Here is a 25479-nt window from a genome sequence, read left to right on the forward strand (position 1 = left end):
CAGACATTGCTCTCTCCCCTGAAAAGATTCCCTGACACCTAATTAAGAGCTGAGCTCTTGTGGTTTTTCAGTGTGGAGTCACCAAATTTGATTTCTTTATTCTGTCAGCTGCCTATTTTCACAAAATTAAACTCACCTCTGAGTAAATTCAAATATGTTTGAGACCTGAGTCAATTCTAATTCAAACTTGGTAACAAATCCAATAATTATTGGGGAGACATGGACATCTAAGTCTTGATTCTTTAGAAACTAAGCAGAAAGGAAAAAAACAAGTGGGGGGGGGGGGGAAAAGGGAAGAAAATAAGCTAAACATTAAAAGATCTCTTAATATTTTGTATGTACTGAGAATCTGAATTGGGTTAACCCAAACACATCAAAGGCTAGAAGTCATTAGGATACCTTCAGATGTCTCTGCAAAATCTCCTCCGCAGAGCTATTTCAAAAGCTTCAGCACAGTGGAGTTCTGCAGCTGTGAGTGCAGTCCTTGCACAGTCCTGTGCCTCACATTTGTTTCCTGCATGCGGATGGGAGTGGAACTGCAAGAAGTAGTTTTGAAGTCTGAAGTACTGCAAACAGTGAATCATGGCTTCAATGGATGATCTGTCTGAAAGCCCTGTCTCAGCAATTTGTAGCTGTTTCTGACACCAGTGGATCATGATGAGATTCTACTGCAATGAGAGCTACCTCCCCAGAATACCACAGCAGTCAGCCTAAACCTGCATGCTTGGACTTTGCAAAAAGGAGTCTTCTCCTTCGTGGTTGGATATACAGCATGAGCATGTAACAGTCTCTGTAAATAGTCTAAACTAGGTGATATGGTTTCATTTACCAACTATTTGGGGGCAGGAAAGATTTAAAAAGTTACTTACATAGCCAGTTGTATAGGACTACATTGGAATTAAGTTTTCTGCCTTTAATTTAGATATTAAGAAATTAACTGAAATGAACTATACTCGTTTTTGATCTCTGTCTTGAGGATCTCTGTGAACAATACATGATAGTTGCACTGTGCTGAGACCCACAACAGAAGAACTAGAACTTTTACTCAGGGGTGCATAACTCTTTGATTCAGGCATAAATGTTTTCTTATTTATTAAAAGTTGGCCAGGGGAAATCAAGAATTCTGGAGAAGAAATTATACATGTTTCTGATCATCTTGATATATGCCTGAGGAAGAAACTACTATTCCCCAAACAAAAACGGGTAATTAAAACTTATGCTTTGTGACTCCAGAATTTTGAGAAAAAAAATCACATGATGTCTAATTAATGTCTATGTAAGTACTTTCATGTCTTTTCTCAGGAGTAAGATATTATAGCCACATACAAAAACAAGAAAAAGACCGAAGGAACACAAACAAAACCTCACCACCCAGCACCTAACTGAAGCATCTGCAAGCCAGCAGTCATGGAATACTTGATGAAGTGCTTAAGGCTAGAAAGGCTGATAATGAGATTTCTTTTAAGTTCACAGTGCTGCACATTAGAGACATTGCCAACCTGATTCTGAAAGGAAATAACATTACATATCACAAACAGGCTGGGTTGGTTTTTTTTAATAGAAGAGTCCTTTTCATCACCCTTTGCTGGTGTCTAGAAAGACAAACAGGTTTAGTAAGCAGCATACTTGGCCCACAAGTTTTCCCTTAATATTTTTGCATTTTGCTTGTGTATTTAGTAACATTGCAGTTCTGATGCTGTGTCTGGAGAGTGCTCCAGAGAGAAGATTGGTTCTGAGCTCCCACTCAATCAGTGGGCAAAAAGCTGGAACTCCCCAAGGTAGTACCTTACACAGAATACACTAAAGGCCTCCTGCACACTGTGACAGAGACTGCACACAAAGTGCTGACACATGTACAGCATAAACAACCTGGAACCCGATGGTCCCACCTCTCTCTCTCTCTCTCTCTCTCTCTCTCTGGTCTGTTCAGTGCTAGAAACTACCACATTATTTGCTGCAAGATTATTATTATTATTATTATTATTATTATTATTATTGTATTTCTAGAACTACATATGAATCATTAAGTTGAAGAAAAGTCAATCACTTACTTTGTATACTTTCCAGATATTTTTTATAAAACCAAATCATATTTTCTGGTGCAGAAGCCTTTTATAGAGGGACTATAATGTTTCTTATAAAACAGCATATGTGTAGTCCTATGCTTATCCCCCACATAATTGCTTCCAGGAGTTTGTCTGCAAAAATGTCCTTGAACCCTTTCTGTTGGCCTTTCTCATTTTAACTGGCAGTGAAATGGTAATGCCAGCATGTTCCTTCTGCCTGCATGGACTAGTTCAAATTAACTTCCCTGTTTTTCTTACTTCCTATAATTTTTTCTCAGCACCTGCTATGAGGAGAAAGACTGTGAGCTGCCAAACAGGTAGAACACATAAATGGATCTGTAGTCAGAAAAAAAATTACATTTGAACAGTATTGATATTATGCAATCAACCACTAAAACTTGACAAAGGTAATTTTGTAATTCTAACTTTTAGCATAGTTTTCACTTACAACACTGCATATTTATTTTTTGAGGCCTGGTGTGGGTATGACACAATTTCTGAACCAAAAGTATCTGTTATCTGCCAGACCCTTGTTCCCATTGTTGCAGAAGATGGAAAATGAATGGTGAATCATGCCACAGGCGACTGCATGAAGAAATAGGATTGCTTTACAATTATGGTAGCAGAACTCTGTCACTGGGGAAATGGAGTCTGCTTCTGCAAGAAGGTTTCAGCAGACGAGTTCTTATTGTGCTACTCCTTAGTTTCATATCCTTTGTTTTGGGTGCTGACTTCATAACCTAGGATTTGATTTGTAGACATGCTGAAGATACCTATAGCTGAGGATGCAGAAGCTGCTTTGAACATACAAAGTAATATAGAGCATTTGGCATTACCAGGAAAAAGATCATAAAAACTACAAACTGAAATTAGGGGATATTTTTAATCTAGTTTAGTATGTAGGTTTTACAGTGTAATGCTGTAACTGCTACAGAAACTGGAAAAGAAGCTTTATCCATATCTGTTCATCCCCACACCCATCTGATGCTGCAGGGCTGGATGCCCACGATATGGTAAAAAGCTGAAGACAAAGGTGCCACTTCCACAGCACCTGGCAGGACAGGTGCCATCCACAGCATGCCCTGGTAAGGTCTCATGAGGGACACTGTCAGATTTCTAGCTGGAACAAAACACCAACACCATCCCAATCACTATGTTAAAAAGGATTGTCAAGAGAATGAAAGAAATGTGCTGACTTCAGCTCAGATAACCGCTGGTACCATCTTATCAGGTTTAGGTCAGTCCACGGATGAAGCCTTCAGTCATCCTTTCTCAAAGAGTATCAATGGCAACTGAGGTGTTACTCTGTGGTAAACTTTTTCAGTGGGCAATAAAACCACCCCTGGAGCTTCAGGAAATGATTCCTACAGTGGTCTGTGCTAACACCAGCCTTATTAAACATATTTGGTTATCACATAGAAAATGCCACATAGACTCTTAAATGCTGATGGAACTTGGTTGATCTTAAGTGACAATAGATTGGCTCCATCCAAATGATGTTGCTGCAGAGAGAAATGAAGAACATTTCAGTGAATATGCAAACATGTTGCTGCAGGGAGAAATGAAGACCAGCACCATGCACAGGCCTGTGTGCCATCTGTGTGGCATTACAACCTTCTGCACAAAGAAACCTGGGGACAGCTGGAGTTTTCATTAAACACAACCCCAAGTAAGAGGATCAACCTACCTTGAACGCTCACAGTTATGCCCGTACACCTTGGTCAGAGGAGGAAGATCAGGAGCTATTTCCAAAATAAGTGCAAGGATCTATTCAAGAAAGCTGGAGAAAGTACAAAAATCATTATCTGCTATTCATTAGATGAATACTAGAATGCATTTCATCTACAGCAGATTTCACCATTTTTATCTTGCCATAATTAATATGATTGATAGTTTAAAATCATTAAAAGCCATATTATTACTTGAGAGAGCCGGGACCTCTGCTCCTGTGGTCTGGAGCCAGAATGCAGCCAACAGCCTGACCACCAAGTGGTGGCAAGTGGAGAGCAAGTAAAAATTGCATTAGAAAACCTAGAGGGTCCACCCTGGAAAAGATGCACACACAGCACGTAACATTCTTGACTTGCCCCACCTGCAGCGTCACTTCCAGGAATGCCCACAGTCAGCAAACCTACCCACCATGGGCTCCCGGTTGAGTGGGCATGGTGTGGTCCCCTCGGGCAGTGGCCAGTTCAGCATGCAAGTGGTCCAAGGGTGGGTCCTGTGTCCAAACAAGGCAGCTGCTCATGTCCTGGGCTTCTTCTTGTCTTCTCAGAGTGTACGCTTACAGGTCTTTGACAAGTAGATGATGATTTGGCTACTTTTTGTTTTGTTGCAATTGTTGCCTTATTTGTTTCATTTCCCAACGCTCATTAGAAACAAGCCCTTGTATTCAAACTCCAAGCCAAGCCAAACCTTTATCCCCACATCTCCTTGCCCAGTTTTTCTGAATTCCCTCCTGACTCTTTGATCTGGCTCTCTCTCATCTGGGACTGCTCACTATGCCCACTTGCCAACGCCACTCACATCCACTGGTTTCTAGGCCCAGTGTCTTTCCTGGGACTGCATTCTCAGAACATCTTCCCTCTTCATAACAACCTCTCTACCAGTTTCCTTTTCTCGTGCCTCAGTTTCTTGAGCAGTTTTTTTCCCCCATATTGCATTCACCTCCTCAGCCTACAACACCAATATTCTTCAGGATCTTCAGTCTCTGCCAATTGTCATGTTCGCTAATGGCTTAATTACAGTATTCCTGTCCTGCCAATCCTGAGTTTTTGCCCTCTCTGCAAGTCCCTGTTTTCACCCCACATGCTCCAACTTCCAGTTCAGCCTGCTGGTTTTCCACAGGAAGGCCTCAGATCTGTCTGTTGCACTGCTTGCCTCTGCATCAGGCAGTTTCTTCCTTCACATTGCCGAGATGCCAACAGAGAGGTCACTGAAAGTGCAGCAAAGTGTCCCTGCTCTCCATTTGTTGCTTGGGTCCAGCTCAGCATGTGGCAGCTGGAAACAACCATTATTGGGAAATCTGTCTCCATCATATAATCCCGGGCAGCACCATGTGTAGTGGCTTTGTACTGAGAGTGCATGCCCAGGCCAGGAGCTGAGAGGGGCTGGAGAGCCTTATTTAACTGTGGGAATGATGCACAAACAGGAGAGTCAAAAGCTTGCTCTGGGACAACCTTAACCCTTAAGCAGTAGAAAGTCTCTCCATAAACTGGGATTTGAAATATCCTAAAATTTGGGCAAATGAGAGTAGCTTTTCTTTGGGGCATGAAAAAGCATCTGACAAAGGCCTCCTTTGCTCAATTCAAAACAAATTTTCTCCATAAAAAATTGTTGGGTGTTTTTTTTTCCATTGAAAACCAAGATACCCCTCCTAAATGTTATTTCAGAAATTACTTAAACCCTTTGGTTGATATTTTCCCCAGGCAAGAAAAATATCCACGTGACAACCATTATCGACTTTTCCAGTGTGAATCAGGGTAACCTGGCACAAAGAGCTGAAAGCTGGGTCCTGCACTGGAAATGTCAAACCCTGTGTAACAGGCTGTATGGCTCTTTAAAAACTCAGCAGAGCAGCTCAGCCTACCTTGTGCATGTGTTGGGAATCAGCTGAAGGGCTGATTCCCATCAAGCAGATTTAAATAGGTTTCCAGCTTAGGGAGAGAAATGGATGTTTGTCTCTTAGGGGAACTGTTCCTCCCTCCCATCCCTCCCTTATATGTGCACATATATACACTGCAAAAAAAAAAAAAGAGCGGAACGGGGATAAAGGTATTCTCCAGGCAGGAAAGACCAATCCTCTGTAGAGACAGAGCAGCATTTCTGGCAGATCTGGACAGTACTGGAGTTTAAGTGAGTTGAAAATAAAAGACTTATAATCAGATTTTGCACTAGATTGGCTGGCTTGCGCTGGCAGGCAACAAGCACAGCCAGCCTGCTTACAATTCACTCTAGATGAGATAAGCAAAAATAGAAACCAAAGAGCCACAATCTGTTATCCAGCCTAGGGAGGTAAAAATATTTACTTGAAAGGACCACCACTCTCACACAAAGTGACAGCTCAAAGTTGCAGCCACTTGTCTTTCTCTCATTTAGATTCAGAAAGCACTAATCTTCCACTTGCAGAAAGAGTAAAGCTCACAATTCAGCCTTCTCCAGAGCAGGCAGAGAGGAGTGTGAGCACAGAGGAGTGTGGTGTTTGCCAGCACTGGTCAGACCCATGGTCCCTTTTTCTGCTGATCCTTAGTGGCTTAGGGTCCTGTTAGTCTAAATCGCCTTTCACAGGCAGGAGCTTGTTCCCAGGCATAGAGGAGGAGTTCTAGGAAGGCTGAGAAGTAATGACTGCTTCATGATCTTCCCAGGATGGAAGAACAGTTTGCCAGTGGATTTATCCAGAAAACACACTTCTTTCTGGATGTGAGCTTTGCTGCAGCCTGAACTCAAAGCATCTCTGCTTCTGCTTAGGAAGATGTAAATCTGAGACCACTCTCACTACTGCCTGCAAGGAATTCACTTGTGCTTGAGTCGTCCAGAAACAATGAATGAGCACAGATCTGAAGTATCTGCCACTTATCAGGAAGCTTCAGATCTTATGCTGTTGAGGCACTTTGGCAAAGACTAAAAACAGTATAGCTGGGTGCAATCCTGATATTAAGGGTAGGTTTTACCATACTTTGTTAGGTGCAAGAGAAAGGTGTAGATCTTGCTGGGTCTTGGAGGAAAATTTTTATTAAATTCAGGTGTCTTTCCTGGTATCTGGAGGAGTACATGGCTCTCAGTTTTTGTCACATAAGTCTAGTAAAGAGTAGTTTAACTATCTGATAGAGAACAAGTATGCTTAATAATGACTGGCAATAGCTGGATAGATAATGAGCATCTTTCATCTTACATCACTTATCAGTAATAGGTATTTATTTTTCAGTCTAGAAAATTCTCTCTAAATGTAAATGCAGAAGTGCTGGTGGTGCATCTCGAGCACTGTGGCTCCTGTTCTGATATTCCCCAATTTGCAGCCACATAAATAGCAACGTCTGTGAACTTGGAGGACAAGGTTAGCTCCACAACAACCCTCTTTCCCTCTGGAATGGACTATTTGCCAGAAGCACTCAGCATCAGTTGCCCCATGAGAGAATTTTAAACTCAAAACATGCCACAAGTGTATGCTAATTTATGAAAAATTGTATCTGGCTCCCTCATCTTTATTAGTTAATGTGCTTTTGTGGGACTGCAGTTGCATATTTACTGTTAGCCTTGATGTCATGTCTGTACCTGAGCAGTGGCCTCTTTTCTAATGCATTTCCTAAAAGTCTAGCTCAGTACTTCAGCTGTACATTGAGGTAATCACATATTTTTTGAACAAAGAGAGACATAACCCTCTCCCAGGATTTTCCTGGGAATCTGTGAGAAGTTGAGAGAAAGCTCAGAGAAAACAATTCCTATCTCCACTTACTACACCTGTTGTTGTGCACATGTAGAATGTGTTATAGAGATTATTTACCAAAGGGTAGTTTCTTAATTAGACTCTGGTGATAGTGTTTTGATTGATTGACCAATTAGGTCAGAGCTGTATCGGACTGTCTGGCAAGGGTGATAAGCTTTTCTTAATAGTACAGTATAGTATAGTAATGATAAAGCAATTGATCATTGATCAGCCTTCTGCAACCATGGAGTCAATGCCCATTATCCCCTGGCAGGGATCACTGCTACAATAGTACATGATGATCATTTAGAATATACTAAAGGGAGATCTCTTTTCTGTTCAGTTCCATGCGCTGCCCAAACTCTGCTCCCTGTCTTAGTGCTGGGGAGGATTAGACAGGGCTTTGTGGAGGAAATGTAGGCAAACAAGATCAGGAAATCAGATAGCAAATTAAAATGAAATTATAACTGTTTGTCTCACTATATTCTATTTTTCTTCATACTTCTTCCGCCTGCCATTCAAAAACATGGTGGACCCCACTTCCCAGCTCAGTCTTCTCTTTATTCTGTTGGGGGGAAGACTAAAATGCAGATGCAGGATCACACTCATGGAACAACACATTCTTGGCTTGCAGCCACATCCAAATTCATTAAGAGTAGTTTTCTGTAACTGCCAGGAAAGATAAAGAAAGCAGTGACATTTAAACAATCTTGTGATGCAAACAGCTCACCCTCCCAGGAGTTCAGCAAAGTAAAGTGGAAGCTTAATTAGGGATGATACATCCTAAACTTTGCATTCATTATGTCTTTAATTCTTTCACAACTCCTCCACAAATCCTGAAGTTGTTTTGTAAGAAACTTAGGCATCAGCAGTGAACTCATAAATATACCTTGTTTTTGAAGTATTGCAAACAACTGTGTATTTTCTCCTCTCCAAATACATTTTAAAATATAATATTAACATTAAGGAAGTTTAAGGAACATGTCTGCTTTTGGTACAGTGCACTTTGGTGGTGGCAGGTGACTTAGTTAAGCAAATCCAAACCATTAAGCAATATTAAATAAGATACCAGTAGGTGTGCCAGGGATCAGGAGGTGGCAGCAAAACTCTGAGGAGAAGTTTGGTTTCTGCATGTCAATAATGGAAGTATTTTAGCTGCAAACCAGGACTGATAAAGCATGTAAAATTCTAGTAAGAAAAACAAGGGATGGCCACTGATCATGCAATGAGGAATTGTATGAAAAAACACTGAATTTTGTGAATTGAAAACCAGCCACCATTAAACCTGAAATAGCATTAATAATTAATGTAATAAATGTAACTTTGCAGAACAGGAAGACTCCAAGTTGCTTGACAGAACTTCTCAAGCTGGATGGAGTAGCATCAATGGATGCTTTGCAAAGCTCTGCAAATTGGACAGGAGTCTCATGATTGGTCAAGTCTTTAAATATACATATACATCTGTAAGCTGAATGGCAGAAAGGGTATCAACGTTTGCAGTTAGGAAATCTTTAACAAGAGCAAGAAGAACAAGACATTTGGAGTAGGGATAAAATTCACCTTAGTTATTTATCAAAATTGCATGAATATTCAAAACAGCTTATGCACAACAAAAAGATCCATGGTAAGCTCACCAAGCATGCAGAACAAAAAGGTCAGATCTGCATATGTGTGTACTTTTATAATAGCTGGATCCTGAGGAGGAATTATCATATACTAGAAATCCTAACGGTGGTCCCACAGAAAAACACTGAGTTCTGGCTGAGTACTCTGAAGTTTGGTACTAATACAAAGATTTGAGATCATAGAACAGCAAACTTAGCTCACTCAGAGGTTAGGTGGGAGGGATTCCATGGAGGATGCAGGAGTTAGTGAACGCTGGGAATTTTGTCAAGAATGCTCTCCTGGAATGCTCGTCCCCTTTAGAGGCAAGGAAAGCAGGTGGAGCAAGAGATCCCCTTGGCTTAACTGAGAACTTCTGTGTTTGCTCAAAACTAAAAGAGATATGTACCAGAGATGGAAGTGAAAGAATACTCATTGAGAACAACGAGGGTGTGCAGAGATGCAGTCAGAAAAGCAAAAGCTTGAGTTGAAATGGGCCAGAGATATCAAAAACCACAAGGAAGGGTTTTTCAGGTATGTAACCAACAAACAGAAACAAAAGAGAAATACTGGCCCATTGTTAAACAGTAGAGGTGAATTAGTCACCAACAACACTTAAAAGGTTCAAGGCTTTCTTCACCTCTCTTTACCAGCACTATTGGGCCCCAGGCCTTGGGAACAAAAATCCATATTGATGCAAACACAGACCCACCATCAATGAATGAAGAGTTGGTGGATGAACTCTACAGGAACTTGACCCCTATAAATCAATGGAGCCTGACAATATCCACCCAAGGGTGTTAGAAGCTGGTTCATGTTGTTATGAGGCCACCCTCCTCAGGCTTTGAGAAGTTGTGGAGACTGGGGGCAACCCAGACGACTAATGTCACACCCATCTATGCAAATGGCTTAAAGGAAGCTTCAGGAAATTATAGGCCCATCAGTCTTACTTCAGTGTCTGGGGAAATTATGGAATGAATCCTTCTGGGGCTATCAGATGAAGTATGTGGTTAGGAAAAGCCAGCATGGCTTCACCAAGAGTGAATCGTGTTTGAAAACCCAATCACCTTCCACAACAAAGTAACCAGTTCAGCCAGTGTGGGATGAGAGGTGGACATGACCTACGTGCCTTTCTCCAAGGCTCTCAATACAGTTTCTGTCAGGCTTCTCTTAGAGAACTGAGGTGTTATGGTCTAGACAAGGGTCCACAGGGTGGGGAGCTGGCTGAGAGGCTGCACCCAGATGAAGGTGACAAACAGCTCCTTTCCACCTGCCCCAGGTAAGGCCTCCCAGGGAGCAATACTGGCCCAGCACTGTTTAATATCTTGAAAAAGCAATCTGGATGATGGGGTCAAGTGCACCCTGATGAAGTTTGCTTCCCCTGAACTCAGTGGGAGACTGGACACTGGGATGAAGAGCCACCCTGCAGGAAGATCTGGATAGGTTGGAAGAGTGAGCTACCAAGAACCTTATGAAGTTAACAAGGACAATACTAAGGTCTTGCACTTGGGAAAGTATAATCCATGAGTGCAGCACAGGCTGGGATCTACCAGCTGCTGGGGAGAAGCTCTGTAGGAGGGAACCTGGCCCCAGTGAACAAGCAGTTGAATATGAGTGCACAGTCTGCTGCTGTGGCAAAGAAGCCAACAGGATCCTGGGCTGAACCAACAGCAGAGATAGAGATGTCATTATCCTGCTCTACTCAGCACTTGCCAGACTATACCTGGAATAGTGAATTCAGTTTTTGTCCCTGCTTCACAAAAAAATAGGTGGGCAGCTGGAGAGGCTCCAGAGAAGTGCCACAAAGATGATCCAAGGGCTCAAAGCCTACCATGTGAGGAAAGGCTTAAGAGAACTGGGCTTGCTCAGCAGAAGGCTCATGGGAGACCTGATGGAGGTAATGGTTCTAGTCTTTAACGGGTGGCTACAAAGAAGATGGAGAGTCAGTTTTTAAAATGAGACACATAGAGAAGTCAAAGGGTAAAGTCAAGAGAACAAGTTACATCCCCAGAAATTCCAATTGGACATGAGAAATATTTTTAATAAGACAACCAACCACTGGAATAATCTCCCAAAAAAAGTGGTGGATTTCCCAACTTTGGACACTTTTAAGATTAGTCTGGGCAGGATGCTGGACCATCTGGTCTGGAAGGTGCTTTTGCCAAGAAAGACTGGATCAGAAAATTCTTCAGGTCCCTTCCAACCTAGTATTCCGTGACTAACATTATAGACAGAAAAATTTTACAAGGTGAAGGGAAAAAAATGATGTATTTTGAGACTTTTATAAATATAATGAAAGAAGAAAGTTAAAATTACCTTATGAGCAGATAGAAAAATTTCTCAACCTAAACCAACAAAAAATAATGTTCAACATATTTCAATATTTATTTTTACTACTGTATTCAAGCTCCATGTGCCCTACACAAGCATGACAGATTTCTACTGTATCAGTCCGAAATCTGGAATCTCTAGAGCATTTTTTGCTTTAACAAACTAGGATGTTACTACAAGTTGCATCTGTAATAGGAAGACCAGGCAAAAAATGTGCATTTTCTGTCAAAAAAATAATTTGTATAATTCATTTACTATACCTAGATAGCAATACTTCAGAGTATTGCTGAACAAAAAAAAAATCAGAAGGTTTTGCAATTATAATAGGAAAAAGTGAGAAAACAAACTAAATATGCCTTTAATAAATGAAACCATTTTAACATATTTTCCAGTATCCTTGATTTGTAATGACTGAAACATTATATTTTCCAGTATCCTCAGTTTGCAATGACTGAAACAGATATTTTGCTGGTTCCAGTTCCATTAAGCCAGTCCTTTGTGCTATCCACAAGCCTGTCTGCTGGAATACTATGAAGATGAAACAGTAACACAAAAAAATAAGCAAGTATTTAAAATGCAACATAAAAAATACGTCTATGACTATCACTTGCACCAACAATGTTGGAATTTGAGATGAAGAATGGAATACTATTGTTTATACTCACATCAGAGAAAAATCAAGGAAATAAACTTGGCTGGAGACAGCTGTCATAAATATTTCTGGAGCAAATCAAAGAGATGTGAATGAAAAAAACCCACCCAACATGTTTTCTAGAAAATTTTCTAAACAAGCAAGTCAGGTAAACTCTTAAACTCTGCCCCAGCCCAGAGAACACAGTTTGAATGCTGGGCAGAGTGGGAGACACCTGAGATGGCTCTGTTAAATTATGCAAGAATCTCAGCTATGCACAGCAAAAGTGTCAGTGTCAGGAGGTGAATAACACCAAAGCAGTTTCTAAACATACACAACTAAACATATTTGAAGCAGGAGTTCTCAAATTGTCCCACAGGGCTGGCCACACTTTAAAGAGAAACTGGCTCAGTTTCACTTCCCATTAATGATCATATAATATCTTTGTGCCAAATACAGCAATTGCCTGCATGGAAAAATAATTTTAGAAAAGTATTTAATATGTTTTTAACTGCCTTGTAAAAACAACTTAGCAACTGAAAAGAGCGATGCCAACACCTTGTGATGGGCTAAATCTTTAGAGGAAACCAGGAAGATTGTGTGGGTGGAATGTGTACAGTGCTATGCAGACATGGTACCACCTGAGATGTCTTTCTACTGTTGCATCCCCCTGAGAGAGATGTGGGATGCTGCCTCTGCAGATTTCCAACCATGTCAGCAAGACAGAAGAAAATACCCCAGATATATCAGTCATATCTAAACTGTTTTGGGGTCCAGTGTGTCGCAACAGCTTCTGAAGTGTCTTATTTCTTCCTGCCATTTTCCACCAGAAAAACCTCTGGGAGAAAATGAAAAGGAGCAGGTTATTCAACCTGCCTAAATTGACCTCCCTAACCATCTTTTTCTAGTCTGGCTTGTAGACTTGGACTGATTTAATGATTTTGAGATGCTTAGTTCTTAACCAAAGTCATGTAGAAAAATGTTCTTTGAAGATGTCTTGGAAAAGCCCCTGGGTTTGGAAAAAGCACTGATCTGTGGAAAGTTCTTCCTTGTCTCCTTAGTTTCATCATGTTTGCTATTACTGAGTATTCAGCTTACAGGAGCTGCTTTGCTTTGGATTTGTGGAGAAAACGCCCTTTTTCAAAACCAATAGAGGGCTAAACTCACTCTTGCCAAACCCTACAATAGGAAAGGAAGGATAAATACATGGATGGGCACAATGGCAATTCATCTTTCTGACTGGAAGTCGTGTTTTGGAGTTCTGTTGCTTAGTGTCTGTCAGCGCTTTCATCCTGGGGAATTTAAATTTCTCCAACAACAGCCTGACTGCAACTAAAAGCTTGCATATAAAGTATCAGAACACAGAACTATTTATTTTTGAATTAATTTTCCAAATGGGGTTGTCTTAAGATATGAAAAAGTACTTGGGTGCTACTCAGCATAACAAGAAGAAAATTATTAGCGTAGCATTTGTTTAATCTTGTGAAACATTTCTTTAAAAGGACAGTGAGATGAATATCTAGAATTTGATCTCAAAACCCACAAAAAATATGTATTCATCCAGGAACTGAGCTACATTTGATGTGTCTAGCTTTTCTAGGCACTGTAATTACTCTACTGGCTTTGAGAATACCTTATTCAAAAACTAACCATGTATGTTCAACAGGTTTCCTTTCAGGAACGCTTCAGCTGCTGATGGATCACAAAAGGAAGGACCATATCCTGTCTTTGAAGATATGGATAAAAGGGAAGTAATTATTAATGATTTGCTCATCTAAACAAAAAATGACTGACAACATAATGAAATCCTGTAATCATGTAGTATGTCAAATACTGCAATTTTAAACTGAATAGGAACAAATGTCAAAGGAAGCTGAATGAGAGTAGCTGCATTATACACTACAGAACCATATGTCTAGTAATAAAAGACATGAGAGGAAACTGTAAGAAACTAGTCTTGTGGAACTGCTTACGTATTGCAATGAATTTTTGGCACAATTAAGCACTTCATTCAAAACGCTGATTGAAGACAATGCTGAAAGGCCTCTCTCAGTGCAGGAGAATTACAGCTGTCCAGAACCACCTGTAATGACAAATTTTGAAGAAATTAGCCAGGAACTAGTATCAGTACAGCATGCTGTGGACTAGGGAGTACTTCTGCAGGCTGGCAGTCCAGTGCGCTAAAAGCTGAGCTGTGTGGATTTTGGACAGCACTGCTGTTGTAAACATACATATTTATAATACCAGTGTATTCTTTTGCTTGGAAAAGACTGAAAGAATCCTTGGCATATTTTATATGAAAAGCAAACTAATTAAAAGGAGATTCACCAAAAGAGTAAAGTCACGTTCTTTCATGCACAAGGAGGAATGTAGCCTCTTCTTCTGGGGAAGCCACCCAGCTTGCCAGCTGCCAAGCCCTGTCCATCTCTCACCCGCATACTGATAGCCTTTAATTGTGCTGCTCCTCGCCCTGGCTCCCTCCCGGAGCAGCGCGGCGTCCCCGGCCGCGCAGCACCGCAGGTCTGGGCTGGGAGCGCAGCAGAGGCACACGGACCCAGCCTGAGGGATCGTGTCTGGTTCAACACTGAGGCTTCAGAGTGAAACAAAACAGGAGGAAATAAAACCCAGCAGGAGAAGCAAACCGAAGTATTGTTTTCCCAGTGCACCTTTTAAGGATATTTTTCAATAAACATTAGAGGAACATCGTCGCATTATCACAAAAGAGTTGGATCGCAGTGAAAGAATGCGGTTCACTGCTAGCATGCACATTAAACAGAAGGCACGGAGCTGGCAAATGAATTAATTTGCTTTGTCACCAGTCCTTTCCGGGCTTGGACAAACAGCTGCTGCAGATCACTGCTGTTCCACTGTGCACAGCCCTGACCGATGCTTTCCAACCTTTGCCCGCAAGGTCTGAGGACTCTATGCTAAAAAGGTCCGAACAAGATGAGAGTTCATATATCCAGCAAACCATTTTAGCAAATTTTTGAAGAGGAAAAAATGTGCATGCAAAGGTGTTCTAACTCAAAGACTTGAAATACACTGGCATAATAAATAAACAAAAATAGGAAGAAGCTTAACAGCACAAATGGTTAGTGCGTGAAGAGCTTTGCATTCGCTTTTGGGCAGAGCCGTAATGAATTTTTGGCAGCCCCGGCGGCGGACCCCACGGGGCTCCCGCGGCCCGTGCTCGCCACGCCGTGAGAGGGTTCATCCCTCGGGGGGGGCTCATCCCGAAGGACGGTTCATCCCTCAGGGGGGCTCCCGGCGCGGGACCCGCGGCCCAGCCCCGCCACACAGCATCACGCGCTCTCGCGGGCGGGCCTCCGCCGCGGGCCAATGGCAGCGCGGCCCCGCGCGGCCCCTCCCGCCGCCAGCCAATGGCGCGCGGGCCCTGAGAGCGGGCGGGCCGTGGGCGCGCGGCCGTTGGGTTCCTCGGGTCCCGCCCCGGTAGGCGGCGCACGGCGCGCCCGGCCCGGCCCAGCGCGGCGGCGGCGGCGGCGACGACGATGCGGAGCCGCGGCAAGCGGAGCCGCGGGTAGACGGAGCTGAGCCATACTCGCGTATCAGGCCCGGTCGCAGGTACGAACCGTAGCCCCGCGGGGGTCCGCGAGCTGGTGAAGGTCGCGGCGGGGGGCACCGAGGCGCTCGCAGGGCGCCGGAGGGATTTTCCGCGGGAGGGGTCAGCGGGCGAGCGAGGGGATGCGGCAGGTGCCGGGCTGTGGCCGCTCTGTCCTGGGGGTGCGAGGAGGCGCCGGTTCCGAGATGGCCGCCGCAGCCTCCCCGGGGGGCCCCCCTGGAGCCGCTCCCCTGCCCGCGGGGCTCCCCGGGGCGGGCGGCTCAGTGCGGCAGCGCCGGCTCCCCGAGACCCCCCCGCGGGGAGCGCCGGCCGTGCCAGAGCGGGCGGGGGAGCTCACGGTGGATCTAATCACGGCGAGTGCTCCGGCTTTTAAAACCTGCCGGGCTGCCGGGATTCGTTGCGCAGAGCTCGCTGTGGCAAGTAATGGATGTGACTGAGCCATTAAGGGACACCGGGCTGCGCAGCCGGGCTCTGGAGACCTATCAACTTCAATTTATGGGGTATCGGGAACAGGAGGCGTTTTTATGAATTGGCTGGTAATAACTTAATTCACCTGTGAGGCCAGCTCCTGTTAATGCCTACGTTTAATCTGCGTGGAGCAATAAATAGCTATTAATTTGGCGTGTTGCATGTGGAGAAGGTAGATGATATTTGAGCAAAGAGCTGGGAAGAGCAGTAGGTGCCTTTGCATGCTACTTGTGTGCTTTCACTTCTGAATTCCTAGCTTCGTTTTATTTTACCTGTGTTTTCAACAACGTGCCTTTCTGTGCTTCCAGAGCTTCTTAATTGAGTTGATTTCTTAAACAGCCTGCCATATCTTTGCTTTTTATTCCCTCTAAATAAACCATAGAATAACTTCAGGCGCAATAACTTTCAGTGGTCATAGAATCAGCATTGTTGGGAGAGACCTTTAAGATCAAGTCCAACTGTGAACCCATCAGCACTATCACTGTAACCCCTAAAGCACTAAACCATATCACCCAGCACCAGAATTCTTCCTTGAGGAAGACTGAACAGTCTGGATAGTGGTGATCAACATCATTAGACCTCATGGCTATCTTTGGTAGCTGAATTAAGAATTTGTTTTTTACGCTTAGTTTTTTTTGGATGAGGTCTGGAGATCTTATTTTAAGTTTACTTAGATCAGGAGCCTTTTAATGAGGCATGTTGTTTTGTAGGTGTTAATTTAAAAATATAGTGGTTAGAATTTTGGTATGAAGTATTATCATCCATCAGGTCTCTTTTATGCAGGGATGTTATATCTTGGCTATTTTTATAGAAATACCTTACTTAATTTACTAGTAGGTTATTCACTTACTGAAAGTATTCTTTGTCCTTAATTGATGTGGATGATCAAATCTATAATCTCACTTAGAATTAACATTAGGATTTTGCTAGATGTCCCTGTTTGGATTAAGAGTTTTTGCATTCAGGGTGTGTGACTTCATGTAGCTTCTAAAAGCTGTCTTAAAGCAACAGTTAATTTAGGGTTTGTGATTTAATCATGCAGAGCTAGGAAATGAGTGAATGAGAGTCATCAGTTTCAACTGTGCCAGTTTATTCATCTTCATGAAAAGGAGTAAAGCAGTAACCTAAGTGCTGAGGACTTGATTTAAACTATTTCAGACGTTGACTAGGTTTGGACTTTATTGTGAATGTGTTTATATTTACATGTGTACACTTAAAAAGAGATGGGAAATCCCAGAGCTGCAGATTGCTGTCAGCTGGCAAAGTACATCAAGGAATGGTAGCTGTATGTTTACTCTGTTCTTGTTCTGCATGCACTCACTAGCAGTACTTATTAGAAACAGGACGCTGTGTCAGATGGACCTTGAACCTGAGTTAGTATTGCGTTTTTGTGTTTGTAGTAAAATGTTTTCTGTGTAGAAGCATGTCATTAGGAAGCTAAATTTTAAATTAGGCACATGTTGGAGCTGTAGGTTTTAAAAAGTACAGTGTAAAAGTCAATACCAGGTACAGAAAAAGCAAGCTAAGGAGTGTGCTATTACTTTGTAAATTTATTTGCATTTTTGTTAACATCCCAACATCGGATAGGAAATGATCACAAGTATGTTTTCTAAGTGGCAACTTCCAGTCCTTTCCTGAGTGCCTTGCAGGATACAGTGCTTCTCACGAAGATGATGATCTGCTGCAACTCCCATCTTCTGATGTTGCAATGTTGCCTTTCACTGAAACTCCAGCCTTAGTTCTGCTTTCGTGCACTGAATCTTCCCATTCTGTGTGCCAAGCACCTGGGCCACCCGTGAGCCTGTCATTTAATTCTAGCATGAGGAAGGGTGTAGAATGGATCTATAAAAACTCATTCAGTAGTGTCTTTCCTCCAAGCTAGTTCTTCTTTTTAAGTTTTACTGTGGAACTTGCTATGATAATGAGTAGAGAAGCAGGAAAAAAATCCAGTCTTGCTGCTAGCAAAATGTCTGTTAGTTGCCTTGTAGAGTACGTTTTGGAAAGTTGTTGCAGTGAGTTAAGCAAGTTTGACCATCTAGAACTACATGAATTATGTGTAGGAGTGATGAAAGCTTCCCACATAGCTGTGCTAATGCAGTTTAATCCCAGGCTATGGTGTGTGTATTCTTCCTCACCTCATCTCCTGCTTGCTGCTGGTTTTTGTTTGTAAAAGAAAAGATGGAGTATATTAAATTGAGTCCTCCTAATTTTAGTCTTAGAAGTACATTAATAAAGCTGAATTTATTTATACCTGCTTTCAGTAGATTGTGGACATTTCTATCACAAGTGATATCATATACTTATCTAATACAGTACCTTGCCCTGTATTGCAGAAATAGACAGAGTGCTAACATTACTTAATACACTTCAAATAACTTGCACTGCAGTATCCTTAAAAGCCCTTGACAGCCCAGACCACTAGCTCTGTCCCGTGTCACGTTGGCCATATGGCAGTTCTGAGAACGGCTCTGATGCCATGTTTTTGTATTTTAGTGAATCGTTTTTGAGCGTTACCATGAAAAGTGTTCAGTTAAGTTCTTTGACAAATGAGTTTTCAAAGACAGAAATAGATTAAAGATACATTGACATGCTCTTTATTTTAGCTGACACTCTTGTATTTAAGGGAAACCCATCAGAAATAAAAAATAAGGCATGTCTGAATATGCACAAAATTTTGATGTTCTTGGATATCTGCTTTCATTATGCTTAACTACCAAAGAACACAACTTGAATTTTCCCCCTACCTTGGTAGGCTAACAGATTCCGTGTGTTCTCAAGCCAGCATCATTAAGCAGACTAGTCTTTGGGACTACAGATTTTGTTCTGAAAATGTTTTATCAATCTGCATTATGAATCATGGCTGGAATTAATCTTATCTCACAGTTGTAATCTTTAAAGAAAAGATGAGCTGCTAATATAAAAGGGTTTTCAGTCTATTTAATCTCTTGGAATCACATCTTGCTACAGTGGCCAATGTCTTTATTGGGTTTTTTTGGTCAGTGATGTAATAAGCTTGCAGCAAAAAGCTCATGGAATGAACTCATGGTTTCTATCCTCAGTGACATCAGTATTTAAAGATAATAGTTGAATCAGTCCATAAACTGTAACTAAAAACCATATTAAAGAGGATTATATTATATGTAATATAAATGGGTGAGATGAGCTGTACTGTAGTTTGCAGTGTGCGGAGGAGATGGTGACACATGAACATGGAAGGAGCAGGCCTGCCTTGATCCTGTTTTGACTGTCAGGAGCTTTTCATACACACACCAGGACTGCCTCTACGTGTATTCCATGGTCTGCTGCTCCAATTCTGCAGTTTATTGCCGAGGGGAGACCTGGGGTGTTCTCAGTGTGTTGGAGCAGTAGGCATTGCATAATGGACATTTGCTCGATGTTGGTGTGCACAGCCAGTTATGGTCTAAAGCTTACTGGTAACTTTCAAAGCAGAGTAATTAGCTATGGTGAAGCAAAGAAATGAGCATCTTTACTACAGGCAAGAAGTCACAAATACTCAAGGGCTTCTTAAAGTGGGCACATTCAGTGCAGTGGTAGAAGGTTTACGCCTAAAATTTTGTATCAGAATTTGCATATTGTTCATGTATAAATGAGATTATGTCTGAAGTCTTACAGATGTTTATATGTTAGATAAAGCTTACCTGTACCCATTTTGAAATAATTATTTTGCTTAATTACAATTTTAAGACCAATTTATCTAGGACAAGTGTGGAGGCAGAATAAATACGCAATTTAAAATCCTCTCTCCCTCCAGCTAAAATAAGTCTTTTGACTTCTCTTGTTTCTGCAGAGTTTCATAGAGAATCAGATATTTGGAAGTTAACAAATTTAAATTTATTCTAACAATTAGAAGGAAAAAAATGCAAATATGTAGTATGTCTAATACTGACTAGAATGTCACATTACTATTACCCTTTCCCTTTTCTTTCAGATTCCATAGACAATCAGGTTGGCAATCTGAAAAATGCATGATCTTATGGTGCTCTTGAAGTGAAAACAGTTATCCAGGTAGGACTCCCTTGTGATGACTCTTGCTCATTGTTTTCTGATACTGAATTAGGCTGTTGCTTGTTTTCTGCTGTCCCAAGCAATAAATAGATGTGTGTAGGTCAGTATTAAAGACCAAGAATAATTTCATATCATGTTTAGTATTAATAAATAAAGTTGTGGAAGTGTTGTACCGTTCTGTGGTATAAGTATTGTGTGTTGTCTAATTGTGTACTGCTTTATTGTCTTGTAAAGACAGCCTCTTTTTTGAGTCAAGAATGACTCAAATTTCTTATGGTATTTCATCACATATGATAGGAGAAGTTTTGAAAAAATAGGGAAGTATTGCAAATACAGCCAAGAGTTAGTGAGGACTGACTTCGAAACATGTTGCATCATAAATTGTGTAGCAAGTTTAGGCATAGAGTAAAACTGCATCAGAGTTACTAATTGTGTCTCAGAATTTGAGAGCGCACACATCCATGTATAAAAAGATCGTAGAAAACCTTTATTGCTTTCATAATGTATTGTTTAGTGGATTGAGCTTGGTTTAGCCAGTGAAGCTGTTCTGAGAGGAACAAAGTAGTTTCAGATACGAAGTGCAGAGCTGCTGTTTCGCAGACAATATGCCATGAATGCTATCTAAAGAAACAGACTTGACATTGCTAATTATACATGAGGGTGAAGTATATTTATTTCACACATCGATGTGACTGAATCAGAAGCTTCTTCTGGCATATAGGGAGGGTTTTTTGTGGTTTAAACACCACCTTACAAGTTCAGCTGATAAAAAGCTTTGCTTATTTATCACGGTCCAGGAGAGTTGGAAAACAAGAACTAAATCTGGTCTAATTCTGAATCTAAAGAAACAGTCCTGAATTTCTTCAGAGATTTGACAGATACACTAATGAAGATTTTCAGTGGCTGAAGAGATACTGTGATAGACGTTTTCAGTGAATAGCCGTTCATGAGCAGTTAATTATCTCATTGTAATCTGGGTCATTTGGGAAGCTGTGAACACAGTGAATTTCTGTGTTAGGATTGCATTGTAACTGAAATGTGCATGTGGAAGGGGGAACGTCAGGGCTGCATCATCTTGAAACCAGCAAGGCTGGAGAAGTGACCAAAACCAACCTCTCCCTGAGCAGCTTGCTGCCTAGTTAAGGTGAATGAAGGCTAAAGCTTAACAAACGTGTGAAATCGCTACTCTAAATCATATCTGAAAATCCTTGCTCCTCCCTTAGTGCTTTCCCTCCTACCAGCCCAAGGCAGTTAGTGCTGCTCTCACCAAGACAAACAGCAACCCTTTGTTAGCTGTCTTGCCCGGGGCACACTCTGTCCTCACACTACTGCTGCTCTCTTGCCATCTGGGAATCCCAGAGACCCTGAAAGGAGCCTTTTGCTAACTGGTCTCCAAGGTTAACTGATTCAGCAAATCTGTCTTACCTCCATTACACATCGAGTTAACCTGTAACTTCAGTCCCAGCATTTAATTTCTGTGAGGATGGGAACATCCAGTACCACAGCTTGTAGGCTTCTCACTCAAAGACTGGTTACTTCTCTAAGGATCCAAATCTGTGACTTTAAAACATCAAAATTATACGTGCTAGAAACTTTGTCTTGGTACTGAAATGACACTACAAATACTACAGCCCAACAAGTTTGAAAGGGCTTGAGCTGCAGTTCGTGACTCTCTGCTTCGAAAGCTTGTCGAGTGTTTGAAACATGATACAGACAGTGACTTGGACCACCTTCCAGCTGCCTCCACCAGTCTGAGCAAGCTGAGCAAGGGTATCAAAATGGCAAGCAAACCTCAGAGGATAAAACTGTGAATGGCATGCTTTGAGCCAAGTGCTCAAGGGTGCCTTTGGTCCCTCATCTGACTGCTGTGAGAGTCATGTGTCTGTGCCGTGGGACCTGGCGAGACACCCTGGGTGCTTCCCAGGGAAGACTGGCTGCCTTCAAGAAATCTTGATGGTTAAAATGGAGAGCAAAAGTCATGTGCAGCAGCTGAGTACTGAGGCAAGATAGAGATCAGTTGTCAAGCAAACACATTTTTGTATTGAGTGCAGAAAAGACAGATGTTTTCCTTTGTTTAGAATCATGGCTGCAACTTGCAAACGTAGGTGGTTGAATGCTGTTGTAGATTCCATCTGTTTAGAGATGCTGAAAGGTGCTGCTTCTAGGGGATGGTGGGCATGCTGTCAGCCAGACTGAGGAAGAAACTGTCCCTGGAAATAGCAGCTTTCTGGACTGCGGCAGGAGAGGAGAATGTCTTCCTGAGCAGTTAGATGTGCAAAGTTGTGCTGTGAGTGCCACAAAGGGAAGGATTCACAAGGCAGTTACTGGAGGAGGGAAGTTAAAAGGGACAAGTGACTTACTGGGAGTTAAATGACCAGATTGGCAACTGGAGAAAAGCTGAAAACTTCATTGTGCCAGTTGTGGAGGCTTTTGCTTCCCAGAAGCTATGGAAACTTTTCTAACACTTTCTACTGTATTAAACATTATCTTAACTCCTGATTTCGTGACATATGCATTTATTACTTATTAATTAAGATAATGAATATTCCTTCTCACTAGGGCCTTTTATTAAACTTGGTCACATTGATGCATTAAGGCTATTAAATACCTTCCTTTACAAAGGAAAAAAAGCTTGGTATGGGAACAGAAGGGTGTTAGAAACTGATACAGAAATTTGTCTGAAAAGAAGACTCTTCAGCTGACATGGCTGTGGAAGATGTTAAATATTTTAGATACAGAAAGATACTCTAACAGAGCTGTAAAACATACTTTTTTGTAGATACCTGATTTAAAGAGTCACGTGCAGGCATTAATATGACAAATATTTGGATTCTGAGAGAAAACAAGCCCACACATTTCACACAGCACAGGAGTCTTAGGTTATAGCTATTAGGAAAGGTTTGCAAACTGAGTAACCTTTTCTCACAGTAGAAGCTGGCTGATCTGCTAATTATATTTAATAAGTCATAGAACACCAAGGGAATGTAAGAAATTTTGCCAAATGCTTTTTTTCTTTTAATATTTAGAGAAGAGTTGTCTATGGGGTGTGTGTGACCCAATTCATTTCTGGTTAGTTATTATCACCTTAACTGACTGTAAAAAAGTACAGAGAACCATAACCAACATGTGTCATATGAAGATGGGTCATCTCGATCCAGTAACTCTGTCCCCAGTGGTTCACTTCTGGGCCAGCAAAGCATGGGTGGTGTTAGCTTTTTTTAGGGTCCGGAACTAAAGCATCCTGTAGGAAGATAGGTTTAGGTAAATAGTCTGTTTAACTGCTCTGTGAATGGAGGCAGACAGCAATTGTAACACAGTGTTTAATTCTGTAGCTTTTTTGTGTAGGTGGACATGTGATGGCTGTTGAGTAAATTGTCATTTCATTAATGTTGAATTTGTATTTTACTCCTCAGACTTTCAGCTTTACCACACTATTTAATGAATTACACATAGCTGTCTTGACTTCCTATGGGTAATAGCAATTACACTTGAAAGAAAACAAGAGGTATTCTGGTTTCTTTATCCAAGGACTGAGCTCACCATTTTAAGTGCTGCTAACTTACATCAGGTAGTTAAATGTCCTACCTTATTAAATCCCTTGCTCTGCCTTCTCTAAAGCTTTCATTTAGCTTTGATACAGCATTAATATTTAAATGTATGTATCAGTTCAAAAGACACATGCATTACTTATCAAAACACTGCAGCTTATTAAAACAAACCTGCTGTCATCACAGGTGAAAGTATAGAGTGACCTGTAGTGTCATTGTGAAAATGTACATTTTCACAAGCTGTTCAGTTGGGATGGTGGGTACTTCAGGAAGAAAAAACAAAAGTTGTGGATGCCTCATCCCTGGCAGTGTTCAAGACTGGGTCAGATGAGGTCTTAAATAACCTCATCTAGTGGGGGGTGTCCCTGCCCACAGCAGTGGAGTTGGAACTAGGTGATCTCTTTGGTCCCTTCCAACCCAAACCATTCTGTGATTCTATGAAAAAATCACCTCAGTAATAGGAATGGAATATCTCCAGATTGCTGACAAGAAAACATGCATGCACATTAATGTGGTCTAGCACTAACAGACCATAGTAACAGGGAAGTATTAAGTAATTGGACCTTCTGTTCAGTGTGTTTGTATGAACAGTTTTTACTGTGTCAGAGCAGCTACATTTTGTGATTTCTTACTTTTGCCCACATTGTAAAGATATAAGTAATAAATGTAGTTACACTCAATTTTCTAAAAGCAAATCTCATCTTGTGTGTGATACTTATGGTTAGATATTTGTTTAGCTGCTAATTTGCGGCTCATAAGGTCACTCAGCAGTGGGATAAAAATAAGAGTGTGTCTTTCTTCCAGTGCCTGCACAGGCGTGGTTGGAGTTGCTGTTGTCTGTCTGCAGGATTCCAGCATGCTTCTGGCTCCCTGGCTACAAGGACAGTGTCCTCACTACAGAGGCCAGACTTCTTCATCCCTGTCCTAGTACTGGGGTGCTTCTCACTCACTGGCAGGTCAAATTCAAATGCTGATTTCCCTTATTTTTAGGTGTGCATTTGAGAGGACAGTGAGCAAAGGGCTAAACCTTCTCTTTGTGCCTTCCAATTAGTGTGGGCCTTCCAACCCACGTGCTGGTCATCACACACATATGACAAGCATATTGTCACCTTCTTCCTCCCTCAACAGGGCTAGGTTTTGATTCTGCTTTAACAACTCTTAATGTCTCTCTACTGTTGTTCCTTACATCATCTCCTGAATAGTGGAAATTAAGAGAATATATCTCTACCTCTGTATATATTTTGCTGCCTTTAGAAAGAAACAGATCTCTGTAGTTCTTGGAACGCTTTTTAGAGGCATTAAATAATTTATCGTTCTGAATTAGTAAGTAATAATATGACCTCTTCTTCTTGAAAACTCATTCTTGAGTAGTATGCCAAGATGTTATCTCCCCACTTGAATGCTTGACTGGAGATATAAGATTTGATATGGGTGTGTGTGACAGCCTGCCTTCCCAATGGAGAAGTAAGAACATGTCACAGCCTGACTGAAAGCCTAATGTCTAATTACCTTGTGCTAAATCTTGTGATGTTTTTTACTATAATAGGAAAGGTAATCCCAAATCCAGTGTTTACATGTTGCAGATCGACTCACAAATCTAGAAACTAGAAGTTACAAACACATGGGAAATTACATATTTTCTCCTCTTTGTAGTTAGATTTTTTTTTTGGGGGGGGGGGGTTGGATGTTTCTACGCATAAACTCTTCCTCATATGCACGTCTACTGTACAAAAAATTCTTTCATGATGTATGTGTTTAAGTACAAGACAGTGCAAGAAGACTGAATGTGTGTGGTTATATATGTG

The 25479-nt window shown here is 41.6% G+C and overlaps 1 protein-coding gene and 1 long non-coding RNA gene across 4 annotated transcripts in view; one reads left to right on the top strand and one right to left on the bottom strand.

The window, feature by feature from the left end:
- Positions 1-2643: 2643 nt before the first annotated feature.
- LOC132339465 (uncharacterized) lies at positions 2644-4354 on the bottom strand. Its single transcript, XR_009489652.1, has 3 exons — positions 4159-4354; positions 3754-3846; positions 2644-3186 (listed from the first exon to the last, which is right to left on the bottom strand). It is a non-coding gene; the product is annotated as an uncharacterized LOC132339465 (long non-coding RNA).
- An 11163-nt stretch (positions 4355-15517) lies between these two features.
- The window catches only part of MPP7 (MAGUK p55 scaffold protein 7), a 147452-nt gene continuing 137490 nt past the window's right edge, over positions 15518-25479 (top strand). For 2 of the 3 annotated variants that reach the window (XM_059841146.1, XM_059841168.1), the window contains exons 1-2: positions 15518-15634; positions 20050-20126. The gene's annotated coding sequence lies outside the window, so the exon portion shown is untranslated. The remainder of the gene's footprint in view (positions 15635-20049; positions 20127-25479) is intronic. The other variant, XM_059841161.1, reaches the window with a different exon arrangement.

This window comes from Haemorhous mexicanus, chromosome 1, assembly GCF_027477595.1.
Source record: "Haemorhous mexicanus isolate bHaeMex1 chromosome 1, bHaeMex1.pri, whole genome shotgun sequence".
Lineage (NCBI taxonomy): Eukaryota > Metazoa > Chordata > Aves > Passeriformes > Fringillidae > Haemorhous > Haemorhous mexicanus.